The sequence below is a fragment of the Arachis ipaensis genome, chromosome B07, assembly GCF_000816755.2.
Source record: "Arachis ipaensis cultivar K30076 chromosome B07, Araip1.1, whole genome shotgun sequence".
NCBI classification, from domain to species: domain Eukaryota; kingdom Viridiplantae; phylum Streptophyta; class Magnoliopsida; order Fabales; family Fabaceae; genus Arachis; species Arachis ipaensis.
This window is the reverse complement of record NC_029791.2, coordinates 45,016,145-45,025,362: the sequence shown is the minus strand read 5'-3', so window position 1 is coordinate 45,025,362 and position 9,218 is coordinate 45,016,145. Positions and strand designations below refer to the sequence as shown.

The following is a 9,218-nucleotide window of genomic DNA, read 5'->3' as shown; positions in this document are numbered from 1 at the left end:
ATTAAAGATAATTAAGGCAAGTTTTGATTTATTGGATTTGAGATAAGCTATGATTATTATCCAATTTTATAATTATTGGATTATTTTCTATATTTGAATTATAAAGTTGATAGTTATAAAATAATAATGCCACTGCTAGGGTTTGCCGCCTCCGTGCCGTTGGGAGGAAGGTCGTCCAGTCACACCGAACAGGGGAGACAGAGAGAGCTGAGGCCGAGCTGGAGGTCCAACACCGTAACCAGCTGCCGTTCACGTCGCCGGCGCCGCCTCGGTCGGAACCGCCGCCATCAGAAAAGGGTTCTGGTCGCCAGGAGTGGTTCTGCGACTCCCGGAACCACTGCCGGAGCTTCTGGCTACTTCTGCCGTCGCCGGAAAAAAAATTGCCGGTAAGGGTTCATTCGAGGTTTCTGCCTTTTTAGTTTTCGAGATAGTTTTGATGCTGTACGGTTTTTTCAGTTGATCCGCCGGAGCTTCTGGCCGCTGCCGGAGCTGTTGCCGGGCCGGTTCAAAATCGCAGTTGCCTCATTGTGTTGTTTCGGTAAGAAATTATGTTTCGAATGATCTCGCATGAGTATTCTGTTGTGTTCGGTTAATGAATACGAGTTTTGATAACGTGGAGTAGAGTCCTGATTATTGTATGTTGCGATTAGTGTTGCTATGGTTATTGCGAACGTGACTGGAGCCGAGATTTTGATTGCCGGTGATTTCGGGTCGAGATAAAAGGAGTTGGTTAACGAGTTGGGTTGTGGTTCCAATGTTGTGAGGTAGGGGCGCTTTCCGAAAACTACAGTTCATTATTGGAATTATTACATATGGATACTGATGTGAGATATGATGTAATTAGTGATTGTATCTGCCTTATGTATTATTTGATTGACTCGAATGATTATGGATGTTGGCTTGGCTGAATTGTTGTGTGGCTTGTGAAATGTAATGTTTGAAGTTGATTCTTTAAATATTTGAAATAAGTCTAATCCGTTGAGGATTGGTTTGAATTGAGTCAATTATTTTGATGATGTGAAAGATAGAATGCTCTTGAAATCCAGCCTGGGTTGCTTTAATTGCTCTGGTTTTGATAAATGATTTATTATTGAACCGATTCTTTAAAGCTTTGGAAATGAGTTAAATTGATGGATATTGAGTTGATTTCTGAAATAGTTTCCTTGAGATATGCCACTGAGGCGACTGTTGGATTTAGCTTGCTCTTGAATTGATTTCTGGTTTTGAGCTGTTGAAAAGGAATGAGAAACGGTTTAGTTTGGGACCCGAACCGGGTGGCAAAAGTCCAAGTTTTAGGGAAGGTGCTGCCAAAATTTCTATAAAATCCGAGTTTAGTTATAGTTTATTGTACCCTCGCCTTTATCTTGATATATTCTGTAAGAGGGATAGGAATTGTATTGGATAATACTTATAATATTATCTATGTATATAAGTGTATATATGTATGTACCCTTTATGAGTTTTGTAAGTTGTATGGTATTTATGGATGTACGTTATCGAACGAAAGTATCTTTGGGAGCGGTATTGCGGTTTAAAGTTTTAAACAGGCTCATATTTTAGTATTAAATAGTATAAGTGTCGTCGTAATGTCCGAGCTATCAGAGTCGCGCAGCCGGAAGTGTGAGCTCTGGTAGTTAGGGTGTTACACTCCAAGTGTCTTCTCAAATCAATTCAGGTTTATTCATTGAATTAGATGCAAACAATGTAATAAACAACTTAGGGGATTAAAAACCAGAAGACAATTCTGCAGTTTTCTTAATAGCATTAATGAACTCCCAATCATCACTCAATAAACCAAGAGCATTGTAAGCAGCCTTGAAAGAATCATATAGAACACCATCAAGAGTATGAATGCTTTCAAAACTTTTACAACCCCTCTAAATATTGAGTAACAAACGCAAATAAAATATCTCACCCAAACCAGAATGGATAAAAGTTAGCCTTCCAATTAGATAAAAGTCACCCAAACATGTTCAGAATACCAAAAGGCCGCACCACACCATAGGTAACTGTAATTACAATCACCGTGATCCAAGTATCCTATTTATAAAATAATCAATATCATATGTCACGAAAAAAAATAAAATTGTGCTAATCAATATAGAAAAAAAAAAGAAAAAAATATTGAACTTATTTATTAAAACTAATTACACACCTTTATTTTCACTTGGTGCAAACATTACACGATCCTTGATTCTTTGATATTAACAGAGGTTGTGAATACGTTATTGAGAGAATTATAAATAGTACATTCATTTAAGTGAACTAATGTATTTAATAAATCTAAAATTAAAAATAAAAAATAGCAAGAAAAACTCAACCATTATTTAGAATTTAGAGTTTATATTTGTCTATATATATACCTTCATGGTTTGATATTGACCCATAAGAAGTTAGTACATTCTCGAATAAAAAGGTCTCTTGATCTATATAAGAAAAATACAAATAAATTTATTACTAAAACTTAAAAAAAATCTACTACAAAAATAAATAAATACTTAAGTAAACATGTGTATATATATGAAAAAAAATAATAAGAATCAAAAGAATATGAGATGCTTTTAACTCATGTAAAGGAGTAAGAATTAAAAGAATGTGAGATGCTTCAACTCATATAAAGATAAATAATATATCATTAATCAAATAAATAATAATCACCAAGAGAATCAACTAACCTTTTCTTGTAATAAATGTCTCGTCTCTTTTTCTCTTCATTGCAAGTATTTTATTTTCTAAAACAAGTGTAAATAACTCACTTATAATATTGCTAGCTAAAGAATAGAAATAAAAGAATAAGTGAATAGAAAAAACATACTCAAAGAAAAGATTACACTTAACTTTAGTTTCATTAAAAAAAAAAAAAACACAACTTAAAAAATATTGTGTTTTGAAATCACAATATCATTGGATACCTTCAACCAAACTATTAAGCCAATAACCTACTCTAGCTTAATATATAAAAGGTAATTATAATGCTAGATTTTCTTATCCAACCGAAAAATATGTTGACCTTTTCTCAAATTGATTTCTTTTAGAATTTAGACAAGTAATTATTACTTTATGTATTCTATGTATTCTTTAAAAATCCTTCAAAACAACTCAAAATAACATTATTTAAACATCCTTCTCAATTTATATAATTAATTCTTATATTTCTTATGGAAAACATTCAGCACATCATATAAATTCTCATCAATTATCATTTGCAACTGAATTCTCAATTTTCTCTTTAATAAGATTTGCAGCGCTATATATATAACTTTTCAAATATAAATCGTTTCCCAAAACAAAATCTAACATATAATACTAAAGAGCTACCACATTTTATTGATCTATATAGAGATGAACTACAAAGATAAAGAGTTACATAATTAAATTTGAGATAACCAAAAAACTTCGCATTTCACACCAAAGAAGGGTGGACACTATTTGCACTACCCATATCTAATGCCCTATAAATCCTAATCAGTAGCTCTAGTTAAATGACATGCAAAATCATGTCACTTGACCCCCTCACTAGATCAGATTCATCCTCAAAAGCATCAGCATCATCAGATTTACCAAATTCGAGCTTCAAGGACCTTGTCAATCTCTTCAATGGAGGCTTTTTCTTTTTCTAATTCTGAGCACAACCTTGTTTAAGGCCAACATCATATTCCTAACTTCAATAAAACCCATTAAAATTTAAACCAAATTAGACAAATTAATACAAATAAGTCTGAAAAACCAAATAATAAAAGTTAGCACATTGTATAAGCAAATAAACACATCCATCACCTTCTCACTTTCATCAACTTGATCACACAAATTATCTGAGTGATCACTTTCATTTGACATCTCTCTCATGGCATTAGTAGATTTTCTTTTAAAAGAATGACACTTTTATAGTACACACAATATAGTAACTTCAGTTAACACAAGATAAAAAAAATGGGGGGAGGGGGTGTATCTAGTAGTATACAACTGAGAAACTTGAATCTTTGAAACAGTTAAAACTTTTTTATTTGGGAGGAAAAAGAAAGGAAACAATTAATAGATATTTGAAACTGAACATTCAAAATATACAGTATACCCTATATTAATTACTTAGAGAAGACGAAGAGAGAGAAAAGGAAGGTTAGTCTATATCTACTAACCTCCAATATCTAATCCAAAATCTTCACAGCCCCCACTATCAGATTGAAGAATCAGAAGGACAGACTTAGAACCCTATACCCTAACCTAATAGCAAGAAAGAAATATAGCAAAGAGGGGTGAAAATAGCACGTAAATTAAGACAGCTCCCTCTAAACCCTAACCTAATAAAAAAAGGAAGAAAGAGAGAAGAGGAAAAAGAAAAGAGGAATATAAAAGGAAGGAAGAGGAAGAGCATACAATAAGCAATCTTCTCTATAAATGCTAAAGCTAGTAGCAATAGATATAAGCAATAAAGAGAATTGGAAGAGAAGACAAAGAGAAAGGAGAAGAAGAAAGAGAACATGAAGATAACAAAAATAACATGAAGTCAGTGTAAGGGAAAAAGTAAGAATCAAAACAAAAAAAAAGCCTATACATAGATCTAAGGGATGGCAGGCTTAGGTAATGAGCACACCTTTTTGTTTAAATATATATCATGATTTTAGTATAGCCTTCCTATATAATTAGATTTCTAATGAAAAAAATATATCATATTCTAATGAAGATACACACAAGCTAATAATTTATTTAACTAAGTACCCAAGGAGAAATAGGAGGGCATCAATAAACTTGAAAAATTATGCTAAAAAAAAAACAATAAAACATACAATCAAGGAATTAAGAGATAAACAAAAAGGAGTAACAAATAAGGATAAACTACTTACTAATTTTATTTCAATAAAGAGGAAAACAAAATACGTATTTATAAAATAAATAATCAAGAATATAAAAAACCAAGGAATCGGAGAAAAAGAATAAAATAAACCAGCAGCCAAAATTGCATCCTATAAATTTATTAACTTATTTTTTTACACACCTATGACCTTTCATATATAAAAAAAATTAAAGATTATAAACCCACTTAAAAGAAAACAAAAAAATAATTTATATAAAAATAAGCAAGTAATTGTATTGAAAAAATGTTTATGACACCTATAAAATCAACATGGACATCATTTAGAAATAATAACCTTCATTATTTATCCCCCACAGAAGCAGAAAATAAAAAAAATGAAAGATTCAATCAAGGATTAAAGAAATAAATAAACGAGAGTAACATATAAGGATAACCTTCTTACTAATTTTATTTTAAAAAATATGGCAATGAAATATAGAATATTCCACTTCTTTACCACAGAAGCTTTGAAAATAAATGCATAAAAATGTATTACTTGTAAAAATATTTCAAAAATACTCTAAAAATAAATATAAAAAAAACATAATCAGTGTTAATTAGAATTAAAAATATAAAAAGGCAACAAAACTATATTTAACTCCCAATTCCTTTGTATACAAAATTTCAGAAGAAGAAAATTGGCAAAAATGTTGATGATACTTGTAAAATCAACATGGACCTCATATACAAATAACAATCCTCGTTAGAAGGAAAAAAAAGGCAAAAATCTAAATTTGACCATAAATTCTTTTCAGTGCAAAAAAACAGAAAAGAAAATATGTTCATGATACTTATAAAATCAATATGAAGCTCTATATTAATAACAATCCCGAGTATTTACCCCCACAAAAACAGAAAACAAAAAAAATAGATAATTCAATCAAGAAATAAAGAAATGAACAAAAGAGAGTAAGGCCCACAAAAAATAACAAAGAAATAACCCTAAAGATACAGAAGATATCAAATAAAAGTCGGCATATTAGTCCTCCCCTTTATATGCATAAATTTTGTACAAAATGACTAATTTGTTATTTTGAATTTCTAAAAGACAGCTTATCCATTCTTAGTTTATAAACATTAGTAATTTTTTTAAGCAGCACGTAACAAAGGATTAGAAGTAAACATGTACTTTCACCATCATCAAAAAATAAATATTATAAAACCACATAAAAGAGAATAAATAATCAGTGAATTCAATTTATTTGAAACAAAATTAAAGAAATCCTAGAAAAAAGAGAAGAATAATTCATACATGGATGTCACACATAGATTAACACGCACATACAAATATAAAAATATTTTTTAAAAAGATATAACAGTGATTGGAGTAGTAACAAAAAGATTAACAATTTAAAATATCCAAATATACCCAAATATACAACTATCTCAATCAAAAAAATAAATATTATAAAACCACACGAAAAAAAAATTAAACATAGTTTATATAAAAAATAAGCAAGAAGGAAGATTATTTACTTTAACTTTCTCAGAGAGTTCTTCATAAAAGAACAAATTAATCATACTTTAAGGAAGATGATACTCTTTAATCAGACGCATTACTTTTGAAAGAACTAGAGTACTGGACGATAGAAAATCGCAGGTGTCAAAAAAGGCATTGTCTTCATCATCTATTTCTTCTTCTGCAGCATCATTTCTCTCGTTGTCATCCTTAGATCACTTGCACTTCCTTCTGAATCAATAAAATGGGAAAATAAAATTCAAAGTTGTACATCAACATTAACCTCGCTGCTAATGCAGAAATGTCTCAGTTCCAACCATTATCACTGAAGGAGGCCACAAGACCATAAGAAATGAGCTACCAATAAAGATTTGCCAGTTAATCAAAAGGGAGCAATAATGCCTAGCAGCATACCATTCTACAAGAACTTACCACTAGATTTTTCCTTCCTTAATGTGGAGGAAGTCTCTTGATCATTCCACTGTCTTTGGCTCTCATCAGCAACTGTATTTTTCAGATCGACCTTTTCTGTCTACAATATAATGATATAAATAGAAGTTTGTTAATAAAAATGAAGAAAAAGCAAATGCAATCCTTAATATGCCAAAAAAAAAACTGCATTCAAACACAAAAGATCAACGTTTGCCACAGTCGATCAAAAGAATTTTATAATCAAGGGGAAGCCCGTGAAAATGCTGGATTTAAACATCAATGACAACATTCATATCTTCAATATAGGATTTAATGGTCTAATTGTAGAAAAGGATAAAAAAATATTCATCTTATTTAGGTCCTAGCCAGCTCTTTTACCCTTGAAGGAAGATAGCACCACAGGTTCTGCATGACGTTGTCTGCCAGAAAAAGAACTACATTTTTCACACAGGTTTGGGGGTGAAATAAAACTTAATCTTCTAAGTTTTCTCTAATTAATCAAGAACACTGAAATTTGGGATTGAACGAATCCGAAGCTGGAAAACAGGGTTGAAGAGATGGGGTTGGGGAGTATGAGAGAGAGAGCGCCTTCACCTGTTAGGGATAACTCCTTGATGATGATTCTCTTGTGGCTCCATGATGGTGATGATGATAACTCCTTGTGATGTTGTCATCGCTCATATTTGCTTTCTTGCACAAAAGTCACAATAATACAATTAAAAGGAAGCACAAATATAAAATAAGTACTTTACCCTAATACACACTCAGGTTTCAAAATAAGAACGAATAATCTACAACAGAACAATAACTCACCCCACTTACCTGGATCAGGTATGTTCAACTGGCCTTTCCAATTTCTCACTTTGACAACATGAGCTGCAACCAACCACCAACCAAATTAGGTTAGGTTCTTTGGCGTTGAATTGAATGTAACAACCAAAATGAAAAAGAAATTCCGACCACTGAAAATGATAAACCATATTATGGAGATCCGAGTTGAATCCCTAGGTTTTGGGAGACATAGCGACAGAGACAACCACAATCAAAGATGAAGACATCATTTTTTTCTCTCACAGTCCACTCCCAGCAAACATATCTCTTCATCATAACCCCTTAGAATTATAAAACATTTAATTCAGAATTATGTGAAATAGACTAATATGTATAAAACATAATGATGATAACTTAAATTAATTTCAGAAATGAAAACCCTCACCCACTTCGAATCAGAGTGCAATAACGGGGAAGATTCACGGAAGCAATGCGACGCGCGCACAAAACCTAAACCAACATACTTCAAATTGATGAGAATCAACTGTCAGAACAACTCAAACATTCGAAAAACAAAAAAAACATACCAAACCCCAAATCAAAGAGCACCAACCCACAAAGAAAACCCTAAATCAACGACACTAAACATGCAGTACCAGACAAACACAGAGATCGGTAGAATACCTTGCACGAGGAGACCGACGGTTGAGATCTCGACCGAACATGGTAGTCGCTCATCATCGCGAGCATCTCCCCGGCTGATACTCACCATCGCTATCGCCAGAACCGTGCTCTCCGACGAATAATCCGCTTAGCTCGGTTGGGTTGAGGATTTCGGAGTGGTCTGCTGCCTCCACCGCGTCCTCCTTCTCTGTGCTTTCAGACAACGAATTCCAGTAGCTAGGGTTAGGATTTTAGGTGGGGGTCGTAGGGATTAGTGATTTCAGCACAATGAAGGAAGAAATTGGTGAAGATTGAAGAGACATACAAAATCTGAAGGTGCAAAACGGCGGTGAAGAGGTAGGGTTTGGGAGAAAGAGCGGGAGAGAATGTGAGTGGCAGTCACCATAAAGAGAGAGCAAATAACCGAGAGAGGATGCAATCTAGAGATCATCCGCCGGTGATGGTGTTGAAGCCGACAGCGCGGTTCGCTTTTACGGGGAAGAAGGAGATCCATAGACAGAGTGAGAGACTGAGACGATGAAGGAAGGAAGCATAGAGAGTGAAAAACTGAGACGCAAGAGAGAAGGAGCAGCGCAGAGAGAAAAACAATCTGCTTTACCTTTTGGCTTTTACCTTTTCGCTTTTACCTTTTGAATTTTTTTTATTTTTTAATCTCATTTAATCTAAAGTTGACGCGTGGCTGAATGAGCCACGGCAATTATACAAGTAGTAGATGAGCTACTAAACTTTGGAAGAACCATCATCATAAAAACTATCTTGTATGGTGAGATAGCCAAGGCTTTATAAGATTCGCCTTTAAATGTTGGCCTTTCGACGTGAAACTCTTTCAGATATTAGTCCTACAAGACCAATAACTAGCATTTTTTTTAAGAGCCGGCATCCCAACGGCTCCACTCTGCGACACTTCACTTAGTGGCACATCACTCGATTTTTTGTCAGTCAGAACCCTCCATTAGTCAGAGCTTTTTGCAGATAGTCATTTCTGATTAGCCGACTCTCAAAGATAGTATCAATATAATG

The 9,218-nt window shown here is 33.1% G+C and overlaps 1 long non-coding RNA gene across 4 annotated transcripts; it reads right to left on the bottom strand.

Moving 5' to 3' along the window:
* Nucleotides 6,434–8,028, bottom strand: LOC107608189. 4 transcript variants are annotated; one of them, XR_002350767.1, is made up of 6 exons: nucleotides 7,964–8,028; nucleotides 7,721–7,855; nucleotides 7,566–7,619; nucleotides 7,338–7,429; nucleotides 6,744–6,843; nucleotides 6,434–6,542 (listed from the first exon to the last, which is right to left on the bottom strand). It is a non-coding gene; the product is annotated as an uncharacterized LOC107608189 (long non-coding RNA). The 4 variants fall into 4 exon arrangements; XR_001612756.2 differs by having other exon boundaries at nucleotides 7,338–7,433; nucleotides 7,960–8,019; XR_001612755.2 differs by having other exon boundaries at nucleotides 7,960–8,018.